We start from the raw sequence: 16,454 nt of genomic DNA, 5'->3' as shown, positions 1-16,454 counted from the left end.
CTGCCTGCGGGGAGATGCTCCCCACACTTGACAATACAGCAACCTGCAGAAAAATATACATGTAGATTTTCATCAGAGCTGGCATGAACTTGTTGCTTTTCTTGGTTTTGCTTTGTTTTTCAGCCACCCGCTGTTCAGCAAATGCAGGGCAATTCAGTAGTGCTGTCAGCACTACTGTGCTTTGAAAAGCAGCACAGGGCGCGACGCATCTCATAGATGCATGTTGCAAGCGTCCGACAAAAGCAGCAATTTCTACCTTGAGAAGCCAGATCTGTGCTCCGAAATGTGCCTGGCTCGTTGCTCGCTACAAGTTCTGTAGTAATTTTCTGTAACCTTTCTCCCCATGTTTCAGATATACAGCATCAACACAACAACGCCCAAGTACCAGGAGAAGTTTGCTGGATTTTCCAGCCACAGCCTTTTTCTAGGTTTAACTTTGATCCTTCATTTAACATAAAACATCACAGCAGATCCTCCTGTGAGACTGAACATTAAACCCAAACTGATTTCAGTTCGTGCTACCTAGATTACCTGCCACAGCGAACAGAAATCCACCCTGAGAAATACTATTAGCAACACAAGACAGATCAGAGTTAGTGGACAGGGATGAAGCTGCGGTATCAGCTGTGCATAGCCCACTGCTGAGGCAAACGGTCCTCTCCCAGTATCCTTCCACATCAGCCTCCGGTCCCCCACTGCTGAAGTCCACGGGAGAGCTTTGCCCTTAACTTCAGTAAGCAGGGAAACGACTCGGGCTCTGCTGGACAGCGGGAAAGGCCGAGACCGCTTTCCGTATACCACAGGGAAGAGAAGATTGGCTGAAGATGTCTCACAGCTGCACACAAAACCTTAGCTTCACTGGAAGCTCATTGCAAATCTGCTGTTTAAGTGCACCCGTTGCAATGCTTTTTAGTTTAGAGGACTTGTGGAATATCCTCGCACCTGACCCTCATATATAGCCACATATAAGGCGGTTCAGCTTGGGTTTAAGGCCCCCTTGGGAAATGCCACAGATGTATGAAAACCTGTGTTACCACAGGCACTTTGGGAGCTGCAATAACACCAAGGAAAACCTTCCATTCATTAGCAAAGCCGTCAAGAAGGTATCAGCGAAACCGAGGACCTAAAATCTTCCTAGGGCCATAATAAAAATGCTAAGCTAAGTCTATTTTCTAGATCTATATATTATAAAAATTTTGAGGGGGCAGCAGCATAATTCCACGAGGCGGGGGAAGCAGGGGAACATCAAACACGAGCTATTTTGTGTTGGAACAATCCTGGAGTTGAACAACTCATTTCTGCACAAGGTTCACGAGCCCATTTTAACACCACCCTATGTCTCCAACCTTATACTCCAGGCCCCAGTATAGAAGAGTAATGCAGGCCAAGTACATAACAGAATCAATGAAAGCTACCAAAAGGGAAGGTCAATGGGTAAACACTTCCAAGATAAACCGAAAAGGTTCAAACAGGTCACCATTCACCTGCCCGTACAAGGAAACCAAGCCTCTGTTTTGGCTGGACTCAACAGCCCAACAGGAACGATGGAGCTGAAAATCCCCTTCTGGTGGGTTGGACACCAGATTTTGCAAGCATCTGGTATGTAAAGCCAATCACCAGGCTACAGATGAATTCCTCTCTGTGCACAGCAGGGACTATGCTGTTCTCAAATATTAAGTATCATCCACAGTAGCAACAGGCAAAAGCATGACAACCTCTAAGCCAGACAAATTGATAATCCACCTAAGGGAGGCCTCTCAAAGGACCTCTTCAAGAAACCTCCCTCTCTCCCAGCACTACCTTTTAGCAGAAATTTATTTCAACAACTTTCTGAGGGCAGAAACATGTGGACACATGAAGAAAAGCGTCTCTGCATCCGAAAATGCAACCATCGCACTTGCCCTCCCTGCACAGCTTGGCAGAGCAGCTCCACGGGAGCAAGAGTAGGGTGCGTGACCAAAGATGGTAAGGATGCCCCAAAACCAGGGCGATGAAAATAGATGGAACTGATACAAATTGAGACAAATGAAAACGTGGCTGTCTTCTCAAGAAACAAGCTTCTTCACCATTTCTTCACTGGTTTACTAGAGAACGCGAAAACCCCACAGAAATAAACCCCCACAGTGAACAACTCCCCCCCAGACACCTGTGTGGACAGTACATGGACTAAGGATGCACCTTCCTTTTCGTGTCTGACTCCCTCCCTGCCCTTCAAGACTCACAACTAATTTGAACGCCCTCTGACCAAAGCAGCTGGATCAGAATCACTCATGGACTACGCAGCACTTCAACTCGAGAACGAAGCAGCCAGAAGGACATTGGGAATTTACCCAAGTCCAAGGACCCGCTGCAGGGCAGGGTCTGTTACACCACACCATTCTGACACAACTCTTATCCCATGTGTCTTTCTCTGTTGAGACAAAGGGGAGAGAAATACTCAAAGAGGAGGTCTTGCAACATCCAAAACTTGCCTTTTTGAGACTGGGCGTCACACACTTCTCTCAGTTCCCTCAAAGACAACGGTAATGCACTAGGTCAAGACGTATCAATAGTAACCTGGAGAAAGGTTCCAAATAAGCTTTTTGAAGCTGCAAACACAGTCCTGATCCATGTGTTCCTGTTAGGCCTTTACACTGTAGGAAACGGTCAGGCACCACTGCGGTACAAATACAAGAAAGAGGGATGACGTGCCAAGGCCTTACAAGCCCAGTCTCCACCTGGGAAGAGACTTCCCAGTGCAGGCACAGCAGAAGAGGAGCCTCAGCATCTCTTTGAGAGCTGGAGTAAGGAGAGGCACTAGTAGCGTGTGGCTGGGGCGTAACCTCACACAGACTTCATACGGACACTGTCACGCCCTCTCCAACAGGCGCTTTGCTTCATCCCAACTCAGCATTACTCCAGCACAAATCCCACGCTCCAACCTCCCGCGTGCCCAGCTCAGGCCATGGGCATCACCAGTTCACACCTCTGCACGGTCACTGTGCTGGCACGGTCCCAGCAACAGGTTGCCCCTGCCCGGAGCAGTGCACAACAGCCGTCGAGAGACAGGGAGTATATTCTTCACTTTGCTAGAACAATAAAGTAAAGTGAAATACTTGCTCAAATGATTATGATTTATGTTAGATACTATCCATCTTACTACCGATTGCATCATTTTAATTCACTTATACTGAAGAAATTATGTAATACACAAGATAATTTAATTTAAGTCTTCATTTAAGCACATACCTCCTAAGCATCACTCTAATGCTTCTTCATCAAGAACATACAGTATCTCCAAACAAGTCTAGCCAATTACAACAACAAAACAGTTCTCAAATACAACCAAATCCTGACTTCCATCAGGCCACTAGCCCATCGGTCTGCTTGTGTAGAGCTGTCAGTGAGCCTACTCACACAAGTACTCTGAGGGGGGAAGTCAACACCCCACTGATGCAAGGAGATGTCTGCCAGGGACCAGACTGTATTTATAAGAAGCCAGGTGCCTTGCTTCAAGAACTTAATTTCTGAAGCAAAACCCAATGACAATCCCTCAGATGGTGCCCAAGAAGTCATCACCTCAGGGATCCTCCCATTGGCTACTATTTTTATTTGATAAACAGACCTTTATCCTCGGGTCTAACAAGTTGAGAAGCAATCAGCAGTGATTCATGGTTTCAAGGCAAGGGGCCCTCCCAGCCAGGCTGGGTCTTGCTAGCATTCCTTTGGCAGCAGTACTGTAGATGCTTTCAACTAGGTGAAAAACAGAGAGAGCAAAGCTTTAACCCAAACAAAACCCCTCCTGAACATATTTCCCCCACCCCCTGTCATTAAAATAGTTGAGACAGCTGCTACCCACAGGTGGTAGTCCATGCAGTCAGTTACACTGCCTACGGGTGGCTTGAGACACAAGGTCTCTGAACAATTACTTTTCTCACTGGAGCTTTGACCTATCAGCACTTTTTGTCACTCCAACAACTCCTTGTCAAATCCTCATGTGCAGGTACAATATCAACACCTTGGGGAGAGCACGGGGCCTGTAGAAGGTACAGTTGGGAACATGTTGTAGAAGTGACAGGGGAATAGCAAGAGAGACAGAAGACAAGGCAAAACTAACCCCGGCTCAAGAAAAACAATAGAATATCCTCCATTGAGGCTATCTCCTGTGTTCAAAAACTCTCGGCCCCCTCTCATCAGTGGAGTCCTTGCCCTCAGCCAAAGGGCACACAAAGAAAAACCCCACCAAAGTCTTTGTTGACTGGGAACCAGAGAACAACACCACTTGATACACAAGCTGTTAGGCACCAGCTCAGGAGCAGCTGTTTAGCTCACCAATGAGCCCTCCAAAGAGAGAGTGCTGCAGCCACCCTCCTCTTCCCCACCGCCCCACCCCATCCCATCACTGCCAGGCCCACCTAAACCATTAACTGGAGGAGCCACAGCTGGGCACCAAGCTGGAGAAAGGTTGGGCAAGAGCCCTTTCTCCAGCTCTAGACTTCACAGGAGGATGCTCCTGCCTGCAGGAGCTGGCAGAATTCAACTGCAGAGAGGGCAGGGAGGGGGAAGTGGGGAAGGTTTGCTCAGAAGCTGGAGACAAACCTTTGCTGTAAGTGGTCCTAACTATCACATACCAAACAGAGGGGCGAAGTACGCAAAATTAGTGTCCTGCACAAAATAAGCAGCTTAGTGGGGGGTTTTTTGGGGGTAGGAATCAAGTTGCCCAGGACTTATGCTTTGCTGATGCGTGCGTTGGCTAGAGCCTCCTCTGGGGTGTAATCACAGTCGACTTCACAATTCACTTGTCAAACTTGCAAAAATGCTTCCTTTTGTATGGAGGAGTAAACAGGTCAATATTCTGCCAAATTTTGCCCTTCCCCTGCCCTCACTGCTGACAATAACTACACGCAGTACCAGGTAACGCTCAAGAGGTACATGTCCAAGTTGAACTGACTTACCGCAAGTTAAGCAGAAAAATCAGCAAAAGCATCAGAGACTGGGACATTCTCTTGCTTCCAAGACAGGACAGATCATCCCTCTAGGAAAAGGGAGACAGGCAAGTGCTACTCAAACAATTAACTAATTAGCAAGCTAGTTCAGCAAATACCATCAATGTTTTGTGCACAGAGAAAAAAGACATGTTTTTAAATAGTTAAAATATCATAGAATCACAGAATGGTTTGGGTTGGAAGGCACCTTAAAGATCATCTAGTTCCAACCCCCCTGCCATGGGCAGAGACACCTTCCACCAGACCAGGTTGCTCAAAGCCCCATCCCACCTGGCCTTGAACACTTCAGGGATGGGGCATCCGCAACTTCTCTGGGCAACCTGTTCCAGTGCCTCACCACCCTCATGAAGGGAATGAGACACGGACTCCGGTGCTGATAGTAGGGGGGACCTTTATTTACCTGACAGCACTCTTTTTTATACTTATCCCAACCGGTTCACGCGAAGCACACGCAATGCACGCGCTTATTCTAACCATCTAATTGGCTCTATAACTTTTAGCATGCAATATTTCATTGGCTTATAGTTATCTTGTTGTTCCTTCTTCTGCATTCTTTTGTTCCTTCTTCTGTGTTCCTTGTTTTCCTTTTTTCCTCTGGGCCCCTCGCACATGATCTTAGTTCAGAGATGTGTTTATTAAATCAAGGTCATCGGTGTACTGGTCTCCTACATTTCCCCCTTTTTTTGTTTCTATGAGCCAGACTGATTGCATCGATTTACTTACCATTTTTTGCAAGCATTGCAACAAACACGGCAAAACAATTAACAAAACAACAATTACGATTAATATGATGATAGCTACTTTGATTAATTCTTTCAGCCAACCTTCTATGCCTAAGCTAGTCAACCATGATTCAAGCCCAATTGAACTAGTCTTTAGCTTGCCTGTGAGCTTTTGCAGAGACTTAATTTGCTGATAGATAGTTTGAGAGTGATCAGACAGATTCATACAACGCATGCCTTCAAACTCTTCACACCCGTGGCCTTGGACTAAAAGCAGAAAATCGATAGCGGCTCTACTCTGTAAAGTGGCATGTCTTATAGAATCTACATCTGTTAAAAGTGCGCTAAGAGCTGCAGATGTAGCATTATTTTGTTTTGCAAGCCAACAGCCTAACTTATTTAAAGTGGTTAATGCTTGTGCTGCGGCAACACCAGGTGCTAAAAAAGAAGTCAATATGGTTTTGCCAGCCCGCCAAAAATCAAGTTTGTCATTACATCCATCTTGATATTTGTGAATTTCACGTTTCTGTTTTTTTCTTAAGATATGGGATATATTCAATATCATGGATGTATTTGGTGTTAGCAAGGTAAGGCGTCCTAGGGTACAAGGCCCTCCAGATATATGAGAAGGGATACCTTGCCATGCTCTATCGCCACAAATTAAAAAAATTCCTGCAGGCAGCAAGAACGGAACCTTGGTGGATTTGGAAACGTTCGGTGAAGTATAATTGCACCGCATTGACCCATTCTGATAAACAGCTAAACTTGCTGTAACATCCCTCTTTAAAGTTTTACTCGTTCCTGTATAATTGAACTGCAAGCATGCAGTGGCGGTGACACACCCCAAGATGTTTAATTCTTGCGGTTCTAAGTCGGTCTGCAGTCCGTGCGACATCCACCCATCCCATTGGTCCATTGCTCTGATTCCATTCTTTGTAAAAAAATACTGACACTTGGAGCAATACGGTTAACCGGTCCTTCATATTCTAGACTACATAATGGGATGCCGACTAAACAAGTGGTAAAGGGGTTTCCATTCTATTTGCCCATCAAACCCCGCTAAAGCCATTTGAAGTTCCAGGCTATTTTGCAAACACCAATTTAGGTAATTTTTTACAACTGGAAGAATAATAAGTTCAGGTTCTTTCCCAGTCATTTCGACAATTCGTTCTCTGCCTCTTTTGATTAGGGCAGCAAACAGCTCAATGCGAGTAACAAGAGTCTTCATAGATTGATACGGCAAAAACACCCATTCTAACAGTATAAGGGGGTCTCTTTCCCGAGTCTCCCATTGTCCAATAATTGCTAAAGGTTGTTGTTCTTGATTACAAGTATATAACTGCAAGGGTAGATTTTCAACTCGTCGGTGACATTGCTGCAGGGAGAGTCTTTCATTCACTGTTCTCAGAGCATTTTTCGCCGCTGTGGTCCATTGTCGAGGAGCATTAAGATCAGTGTCCCCTTTTAATAACTCAAACAACGGTGCTAATGTTTCGTTGTCTATACCACATTGTGTTCTGATCCAATTTATGTTGCCCAATAGTTTTTGTACGTCATTCAATGTTTTGATGTCTGTAGAAATGGCCACATTCTGAGGTTGAATGGTTTGTTGTAATATTTTCCACCCAAGATATTTCCAGGGTGCTTCCATTTGGATCTTTTCGGGTGCAATCTGGAGGCCTCGGTTTTGCAATGCACTCCTTAAAACAGGTAACGCCTCTTGCACTTGGTTGTTCGTAGGGCTAGCAAGCAAAATATCATCCCTATAATGATAAATATACATTTCTGGAAATCTGAGTCGCACAGGGCGTATGGCTTCGGCCACATATACCTGACACATTGTTGGAGAGGTTTTCATACCTTGAGGTAAGACAGTCCAATGATACCTGTCCATGGGTTCACCTCAATTTACCTTAGGCACTGAAAATGCAAAACGAGGCGCATCTGCAGGGTGCAAAGGGATTGTAAAAAAGCAGTCTTTCAAATCTATAACTACTATGTCCCAATTTCGGGGTATCATAGTCGGTGAAGGTAATCCGGGCTGGAGTGACCCCATTTCTTCTATTACTTCATTTATTTGTCTCAAATCATGCAACAGCCGCCATTTTCCGCTTTTCTTTTTAATAATAAATACCGGAGGATTCCAGGGACTGGTTGTAGGTGTGATGTGCCCCTGTTGGAGTTGCTCTGCGACTAACTCTTGAAGTGCAGCGACCTTTTCTCTGGGGAGCGGCCATTGATCTACCTAAATGGGCGTGTCTTTTTTCCAGGTTAGTTTAATTGTCGGTCGCTCATCAATGGCCGCTACCGAAAATTTTAAGGACAGTTCAGGGTAAAACCATCTTGTGCCATCACGTCCCTTCCCAATAGACTCATGGGTAAATTAGTTACGTATGGGCATACAGTGAATGTGAATCCTTCTTGAGTTTTAATGGTAAGCGAATTAATACTTTGAAAAGTATGTGAAGTGCCACCAACACCAACTAAGCCTCCCGTGGGGGTGGCCAGTGGCCAACTGCGTGGCCAATCTTTCAAGGCTAGCACAGTAACATCCATCCCTGTGTCTATGAGAACTGGCAGTTGAACACAAGCAGAGCTTGTGTGAGGATTATACAACATCACGGCAAGCATAGGTCTAGTGGCAGCAACCTGCGTAGCCCAAAAAATTGCAGGAGGACCGGTTGATCCAAAACCTGCGTCACATCCGTCACAGTTTTCAGCCTGTGGAACTACTGCCTTAAACAGGATGAGTTGGGCAATTCTAGTTTTTCTGGGTATAAACATTGGAGGAGAGGGGGTCCAGACCATAGCTTGAATCTGTCCGGTAAAATCAGCGTCAGTAACCCCGGGCAAAACGAACAGACCCGTCAATGTGGTACTAGATCTGCCCAACAAAAGTGTGCTATACCCTTGCCCTAAGGGTCCCTTTACATTCAGTGGAATCTTTTGAACATGGGGTCCCCAAAGAGTAAAATCCGTTACCGTGGCAACATCCAGTCCGGCGCTTCCTCAGGTCCTGGCGGAGAATGTATCCATGGTGACGACATCTGTGGCATTGTTGTCGCGGTATCCTTCCGGTCCGAGGGGCGACGGAACTTGTGTCATCGCGCATCCCCACCTCGCGCTCCGCCTCCCGTTTCCCTGCCACGTTGGCAGAGGCTGTCCTTCCGCGTTGTATTTTGAACAACACTTGTTGGCTCAGTGCCAGCCCTTTCCGCAGCTTGGACATAAGGTAGGAGGATTAGAACCAGCGCTCCGGCCAATAGCTGACCCTCGCTGCGGGCAGTCAGCAGCTAGATGCCCTATAGTATGGCACCGATAGCAGCGCTTGTCTCCAATAACCCTCTGCCTGATTTTGAGGGCAGCGGTAAACGCTCCAGCCAACGCAGCAGTGTGATGTTCAATAGATCCAACACGATTGCACGCTTCGATCATCTGCACTAATGTAGAGTTAACAGGCATTGCTTGCAATAACTTTTTACAGTCCGTAGTTGCATTTTCCACTGCCCATTTCAGTATTAGGGCTTCCTTCGCCTCAGGATTCTCAATTTGTTTATCTAGCGCATCCCTCAGTCTATCAATGAATTCCATATACAGTTCTTGAAGCCCCTGTTGTATAGTAGTAAACGATTGTGCTGGCTTTCCAAGTTCGGGCAACCGCAGCATAGCCCGGAAAGCTAATGCCGAGGACTGTCGGAGAATATTCAGATCTAATCTAGCTTGCAATCGGGGATCCAGCAAAAGGTCAGTGCCCATCAACTGGGGAATTCCTGCCCCAGCAAGGGGATCGCCAGCTTGCCGCCCAAGATTACTCAGGGCTGCCACCTCGCAGGATTCTTTCCATTTTTGCTCCCAAAGCAATCACTGGGTTGGAGTTAAAATCATTGCAGCCACTTGCCACGAGTCATATGGAGTTAGCAATTGTCCTGTCATAACATTCTCTAACAATGACTGAGTGAATGGCGCATTTAAACGGTACACAGTGACAGTCTTTCTCAGTTCCTTAATGAGGTCCCACTGGAAGGGGGTCCACTCATTCGGTCTATTGTCTTGTACGCGCACCGGAAACACAAACCCCACAGCTTCCCCATCCTTCAGTGCCTCCCTACGGAGTTGCTCTGTGACGGTGTGCTTCCCCCGCCCTCGACCTTTATCTCCTGCAACCCTGCTTAGGTAATAACCACCAGTGGTGATTGTAAATGGATGCATCTGGTCACCATCAGCTCAAAGTGGATTCAGGAGACAGATAACAACACAATAGCCTAAGGGTTGGGCTATTAGCCCAACAATAGCCTGTGTTGGGCTATTGTGTTGTGCCTAGGGCTATTGTGTTGTGCACCCACCCAAGAAACTAAAACCTGTGGTCGGCATGCAAATATGACTATGAGTCAATCATCTTATCCCCCATAAATAGTGAGCAGCCCAAGAGCCCTTTGAGCTCTCCTGCACGGCAGCGGGCTGCACGCCAGGATCTCCCCTTGAGCAGGGACGCCTCTCAAGGTTACTCCTCGAGGTTGAGAGATTCCTTGCCGCAACAGATCCTCGGTAAGGGACTAATAGCATGCTAAACTTTGAAATCTTAGCTAAGTGATATAAAGGATTGATTGCGCATATATATATAATCCTTTAGACATAAACCGTTGACCAAGTCTGGGACTAGGACTGGATCTAGCCGCACCTAGACTCCTCTCCGAGAAGGAGTTTAGAAAGCAAGGGGATCCTTTTCCAAACCTCATGACTCAACGGGAGGGTCTCCCTGACAGTTTTGTCTGACCCTGTCCTCTATGCAGTAAATAATCGAGTGCACCTTGCCATCGAATCTTGTTAAAACACTGTCGCATTGAACTTTGTTAACTCCCTATTCTGTATCAATAAACTATATTTTTACTTTTCTCTAACGAGTGAAGTGCACGCTCACTCCATCCGTGACATGCTCCCACCAATCTCGGGGGTCGAAAGCCTGTTCTGCTATTGGCGTGGGTTGTGCTTCTGATGCATGCATCGGATGCGTGGGGGGCGACATCGGCTTTGTGGGAGGGGAGCGGCTTCAAAACCACTTCCCCACTTGCTTCGCCCGAGCCTCCGTCTTTTTCCCCCAAGTCTATAAGAACGTCTTTTTCCTGGGGCTTGCTCGCAATCGGCTCACTATCACCTGCTTGTACCGCCTGAGCGACTGCATTCTGCACTTTCTTTTCTGCTTGCCATGATCGCAGGGTCTCAGTTACTAAACGCCACGTAGTCATAACTTCAGTAGTGGTGGCGTCCGCCCTGGACGCTGCCTCCCAAATCTTCTCTCCGCCTGTTCCCAAGTTTTTGCGTCAAACACCTCAGATACTGTAGAGGGAGTCCCTTGCTTTTGCAAAAACTTCAATAATAACTTTATCTTATAGGAGTCATATTTCACTCCTCTTTTTATCAGGAGCTGCATCAATAGCTTAACTATGGCCTCTTCCTCTGCTGATATATTCGCTCCCATGATCACTGATCACTGCCCAGCCGCTCACCTGTTTCTTAAGGTGATGTCCCGGGATTAAAGCCGCAGTCCTGCTGCCGGCTTGATTCGTTCAGCTGGGGTTCCCTCCGGACGCTACACGCAGCGCTGCTTACTCCTCAGTCGGGGTCACCATTTGAAGGGAATGAGACACAGACTCCGGTGCTGATAGTAGGGGGGACCTTTATTTACCTGACAGCACTCTTTTATACTTATCCCGACCAGTTCACGCAAAGCACACGCAATGCACGTGCTTATTCTAACCATCTAATTGGCTCTATAACCTTTAGCACGCAATATTTCATTGGCTTATAGTTATCTTGTTGTTCCTTCTTCTGCATTCTTTTGTTCCTTCTTCTGCATTCCTTGTTTTCCTTTTTTCCTCTGGGCCCCTCGCACATGATCTTAGTTCAGAGATGTGTTTATTAAATCAAGGTCATCGGTGTACTGGTCTCCTACACCCTCATAGTTAAGAACGTCTTCCTTACATCTAATCTAAATCTACCCTCTTTCGGTTTAAAGCCCTTACCCCATGTCCTGTCACCACATACCCTTGTAAAGAGCCCCTCTCCAGCTTGCTTGTAGAGCCCCTGCAGGTACTGGAAGGCTGCTATAAGGTCTCCCCGGAGCCTTCTCTTCTCCAGGCTGAACAACCCCAGCTCTCTCAGCCTGTCCTCATAGGAGAGGTGCTCCAGCCCTCTGATCATCTTCGTGGCCCTCCTCTGGACTCGTTCCAACAGGCCCATGTCCTTCTTAAGTTGGGGGCCCCAGAGCTGGACACAGTACTTCAGGTGGGGTCTCCCGAGAGCAGAGCAGAGGGGGAGAATCACCTCCCTCGACTGCTGGTCACGTTTCTTTTGATGCGGCCCAGGAGATGGTTGGCTTTCTGGGCTGCGAGCACATGTTGCTGGGTCATGTTGAGCTTCTCATCAACGAACACCCCCAAGCCCCTCTCCTCAGGGCTGCTCTCAATCCATTCTCCACCCAGCCTGTATTTGTGCTTGGGATTGCCCCATATCAATGGAACCTACTGGCTGGTTACAGCCGTGAGCTTCATACAGCCTCACGTACTTATGGGTTTATCAGAATTAGTAGTTTCGGGTTCTTTCATCTCCTCCAAACACTTGGGAAAGCCATTTTTCACCAAAGTCTTTGGCAATTTTCTCCTAAGAATAAAAGCAACCACTGGCTATGACCAACAAGTAATCCAAGATTTGAGCAAGATTAAGCCAGCCATTTTCTGGCTACACAGAGCAAATTCTGGAGCTGGGCTGCACTTGGTTCTTTCTCTCCACAAGCAATGTTGCACACTTTTGCTAACACATACTTGTCATAAATAACGCAGTCTCCTGACCAAAGGCCCCAAGTGCTCTCACACCTATAATATTAGGAAAACTGGCCAAAGACCACAGACTCGCAGATTTAGGTTTCAACTCCACCGACGGCAGAAAAAGGAATAAACCATCCCCTCCTCTATGATATAGTCATCACACCAATACAGCAAGGAAAAAAAACCATACCCTCACACCCACCCCAAATCAAATCAAGAAGCACTCATGCTTTTAGGCTCTAGGATTGCCATAAGCAATGGCATAAGAAAAACTAGAACGGGGCCGGGGGGGGGGGGAAGGGCCAGGGAGCAGCACAAAGGGTCAGAGAGAGTCAGAGATGAACAGGAAGGAGGACAGGGACCGTGAGATACAGAATGAAACAAACCAGTGACAGTGAGCAAGACAAAGGGATAGAGACAGAAAGAGAAGGCAAGAGAGAGCTAGGAAGGCAGGGACACAGAGCGGCACATGCAGGAGCAGAGAGGAAGAGAACACCAGGGAACAGGCCAGAGCAATTGTGGGGAAAAGAGATAGATGCAAATCACAACAAAGAGATGGAAAAGGAAAAAACAGCGATGGGTGCAGGACAGAGACAAGGGCATGGGGAAAAAAAAAAAGAGGGAGAGGGAGCAGGACGCAAGAATAGAGAGAAGAGGAGACATACAGGGAAGCAAAAAAAAAAGTTTGTTGCAGCATGGGAAAGAGAAGGGGCCAGGGGAGAAGCAGGGGTGCACAAGAGGGGAGACAGGGCCCCAAGGGCCCAGGACTCACCACAGCTCTAGCTCTCAGCGCTGCCAGAAGAATTTGCCAGTTTAGACACTTCTTTCTCCTTCCCTCCTCCCTTCCTCTTCTGTAACTCCGGTTGCTTGGCTGTCCTCCACCTAAGAAAATACATGAGTGTCTTACAGCTCTTATAAGACGAGGCTTCCTAGACACGTAGCCTCGCTCGCTCGTGCACTACGCGGCCATACCGCGCTTTGGGTTACGCATACAGACCCCGCGGCATACGCTGGTGGCCTGGCCTGCTGCGGACTATGAGGAGGGATCCTTTCTCACCCGGAGAGGCAGGCTCTCTCTTGCCTGCAGCGGGAGGCAGCTGCCGGCTGGCCGGCCTTCGATTTCTTCTTCTTTACCCTTCTCTGGCCTCTCCAGCTTCAGCCGCAGCAGCTCCTGTCCACAGTCAGCAGGCGCTCCGCCCATCCCTTTTCGCCCCCACACCGCGAGGAGAGCGAGGCCAGGCAGAGACAACCCACGCAAGCCTGAAGCGGGTACTGTCACCGGCATCCCCAGGGGAGGAAGGAACAACCGCGGCCTCAGCGCAGCCTCTGGGCGAGGGAAAGAAGCAGCAGCAGCCACCGTTATTACTGCAGATTGCCCCTGGCTGAAGCCTCTCCTTCTGCAGGGGCTTCTGGAGAAGCCGCCTCTTCCCCGCACCACTGCTAACGGCACCCACATTAAGGGACAGTCCAGCGCATTCGAGGGCCAGCTCGCTGCCTTCCCAAGAGGGCTTGGGGGCGGCCTGGGGCTACGGGACAGGCTTCAGGGGAGGTGCTGGAAGCTTGGAAGCTGCCCATCCCGCCACCACCAGGCAGCCAGGAGACAGCCCTACACCCACCAAAGGGGCTCGCTCGCCTCACCAGCAGCCCCGGCCCTCATCCACCGCCGGGGCTTACAACCGGAGCACCGCCATGCTGCTCCCGGGCACAGCACATGCACCGCCACCGAGAGCACGCCAGAGGGTCCACGGTCCCATACAGCGGCGAGCACGGTATAGCGCACAAGCGTGGCACTAGCGTGGCAGTCCCTACTGTTTAATTAATTTTTGTCACACTGTTACCCCACAAGTGTGAGGTCGTTTACCCAGTGTGGGGGACGCCAATATATGCACGGGGCAGAGGTATTTTTATGTCATGTCTGCACAAAGATGGGTGCTAGGTGGTATCTCCACAAAGCTAGCACAAAGTTCGGTCATACAAGTACAGTATTTATATAGTCTAGTTATGCATAAGCATAAGTAATTACACAAAGCAGTTTTCTATTGGTCTACATTTCTCTTATTTCAACTTAAAGCTACAGTGCTACTTTAATATGCTGCGCACGCTCAGAGGTGAGGGGTCTCAGCTTGGGCCGGGGTCTCCAGCTCGAGGGGTGTGACTTTTAGTATTATAATGAAGATAGTTTGTGGGAGGGTGCTTCTTATCACGCTCCTACTAGTTGTTCCGGATGGTTCCCAAAACATTTTAATTAGCTTACCTATTTCTTCAGGATGTGCTTCTCTCCCAAGGACAGTAATTCTTGTTTAGACGTTCCACTTTCCAGACTCAATCCTCCTTATCAGTTTTATGTAAGCCCTGGCGTTCCGCCAGCTTCTGGTAGACGACACCGTTAGACTACAACACGTGACCGTTCTTTTATGCCAGTCAGTGGGTTCAGAATTAGGAACAGAAAGAACAGGACAAGCTAAACACCCACACAAGCCTCATATCCCTAAGAAATTATTAGAAAACCCCAAACAACCCCCATTTTAGATTGCATTGGCTTAGGGACTGCCTCCTTCAAGTGCCAGAGCAGACCAGTGGAATCAGTCATAGAATTCAGCTGCCTACCAGGAGACAGCCCGTGTCCTCGCAAGACAAATTTTTCAAAGCATTGTGCTATTTTCCGATTTTATCAACTACAGCGGGCTTGCCCTACCAGCACGAGTTGAGGACATTTTCCTGTGGGTTCATTTGACACTACAGTAAGTTTTGAGCAGGTACAAGCAACCAAGCGCGAGATAGAAAGTAAGCTAAGATGCTGGCTGCCATACAAAATTTGTTCAAGATTGTGCCTGCAGGAATCGCACAAAGCCCACAATTACTGAACAAGTATGTCGGAGGCCCTACGGCAAACAGTGCCGACGTTTCGTGAAGCTCTTTTCCTGTCAAGAAAAGGACCTTTTATGCAGTATCTCTACTGGAATTCAGGCTGCTTCCTACTCATTCTGGCAAGTTAGCTTTCACAGAAACCCCGAGAACTTCAACCACCAAGCAACATTTGTAATTCTTGTTCTCTACCTACAGGGAATTTTAGCGCATCAGAACACTACTTAAAGCAAAATTCTGGGTCTGTTTCACACAAATCAAATATCTAAGCCATGGACAGGTGTCTGTAGAAAGACAATGACTTTAAAAGATAAAGATAAGTAGAGTACTCACTTTTCTGAAATGTCTTCCAGTCTTTCCATCGATTTAGCAGCCCAACCCAGCCGTCGAAATTCTGGTGCAACAGAGAGAGCAGTCGCACATCCACGCCACTCTCCCCTAGCCACAGAGCCTTCCGCTTTGCCCATTCCTGCCAACATCCAGAGCATCAGCGCCGTAGCACCTTCGGAATAATGCACCTCCTATAGCTACACACCTTTACAAAAGAACCAAGCAGTGTGTAAACAAACATTGCAACGGTTGTGGTAAGGGCTCAAACAGGGATGCCTATGTTATCACTCTGAGATTCAACAACCACTAAAAATGTCATTTTGCTCCAGTATTATGGTAGTTCATTGACTAGTGTCAAAAAAATTTTGTTGAAAATTCATTGTTTGAAGCATGACTTCCAAATGCAAATTTTAAGCAATTCTCGTGAGCCTTTAACTGAGCAGAATGCAGGATCTGACTAAAATAATGGTGGAATGGAGGGCTAGAAGCCCAAAACTAACTCACCATCCTGGCAACTATTGGAGACTTTTGGTGACTGTGGGGCAACAGAGCTTGGGAAGCTTTGCCAGTCTGGCAATAGAAAGCTAAGGCCCTGTGTCTCGTCCCACTCACTGGGTTGCGAGAGGGGTGAATCTTTTTGATTCCCCGACAGTTTGTGTACCAACAAAAGCCGACCTCTGCTCAGCAGAGCCGCGTGGTTGGCAGAGTCACGACAATGACTCAGAGGAACA

The 16,454-nt window shown here is 47.7% G+C and overlaps 2 long non-coding RNA genes across 3 annotated transcripts in view; both read right to left on the bottom strand.

Annotated features, from left to right (window-relative positions):
* Nucleotides 1–3,611: 3,611 nt before the first annotated feature.
* LOC142421127 (uncharacterized) lies at nucleotides 3,612–13,518 on the bottom strand. The gene is made up of 3 exons (XR_012778842.1): nucleotides 13,301–13,518; nucleotides 4,935–5,014; nucleotides 3,612–3,732 (listed from the first exon to the last, which is right to left on the bottom strand). It is a non-coding gene; the product is annotated as an uncharacterized LOC142421127 (long non-coding RNA).
* A 1,519-nt stretch (nucleotides 13,519–15,037) lies between these two features.
* The window catches only part of LOC142421120 (uncharacterized), a 42,820-nt gene continuing 41,403 nt past the window's right edge, over nucleotides 15,038–16,454 (bottom strand). The window contains exons 2-3 of one of the 2 annotated variants that reach the window (XR_012778840.1): nucleotides 15,727–15,928; nucleotides 15,038–15,585 (exon numbers count right to left, since the gene is read on the bottom strand). This is a non-coding gene — a long non-coding RNA (uncharacterized LOC142421120). The remainder of the gene's footprint in view (nucleotides 15,586–15,726; nucleotides 15,929–16,454) is intronic. The other variant, XR_012778841.1, reaches the window with a different exon arrangement.

The sequence above is a fragment of the Mycteria americana genome, chromosome 26 (assembly GCF_035582795.1).
Source record: "Mycteria americana isolate JAX WOST 10 ecotype Jacksonville Zoo and Gardens chromosome 26, USCA_MyAme_1.0, whole genome shotgun sequence".
NCBI lineage: Eukaryota > Metazoa > Chordata > Aves > Ciconiiformes > Ciconiidae > Mycteria > Mycteria americana.
This window is presented reverse-complemented; position numbering and strand designations above follow the sequence as displayed.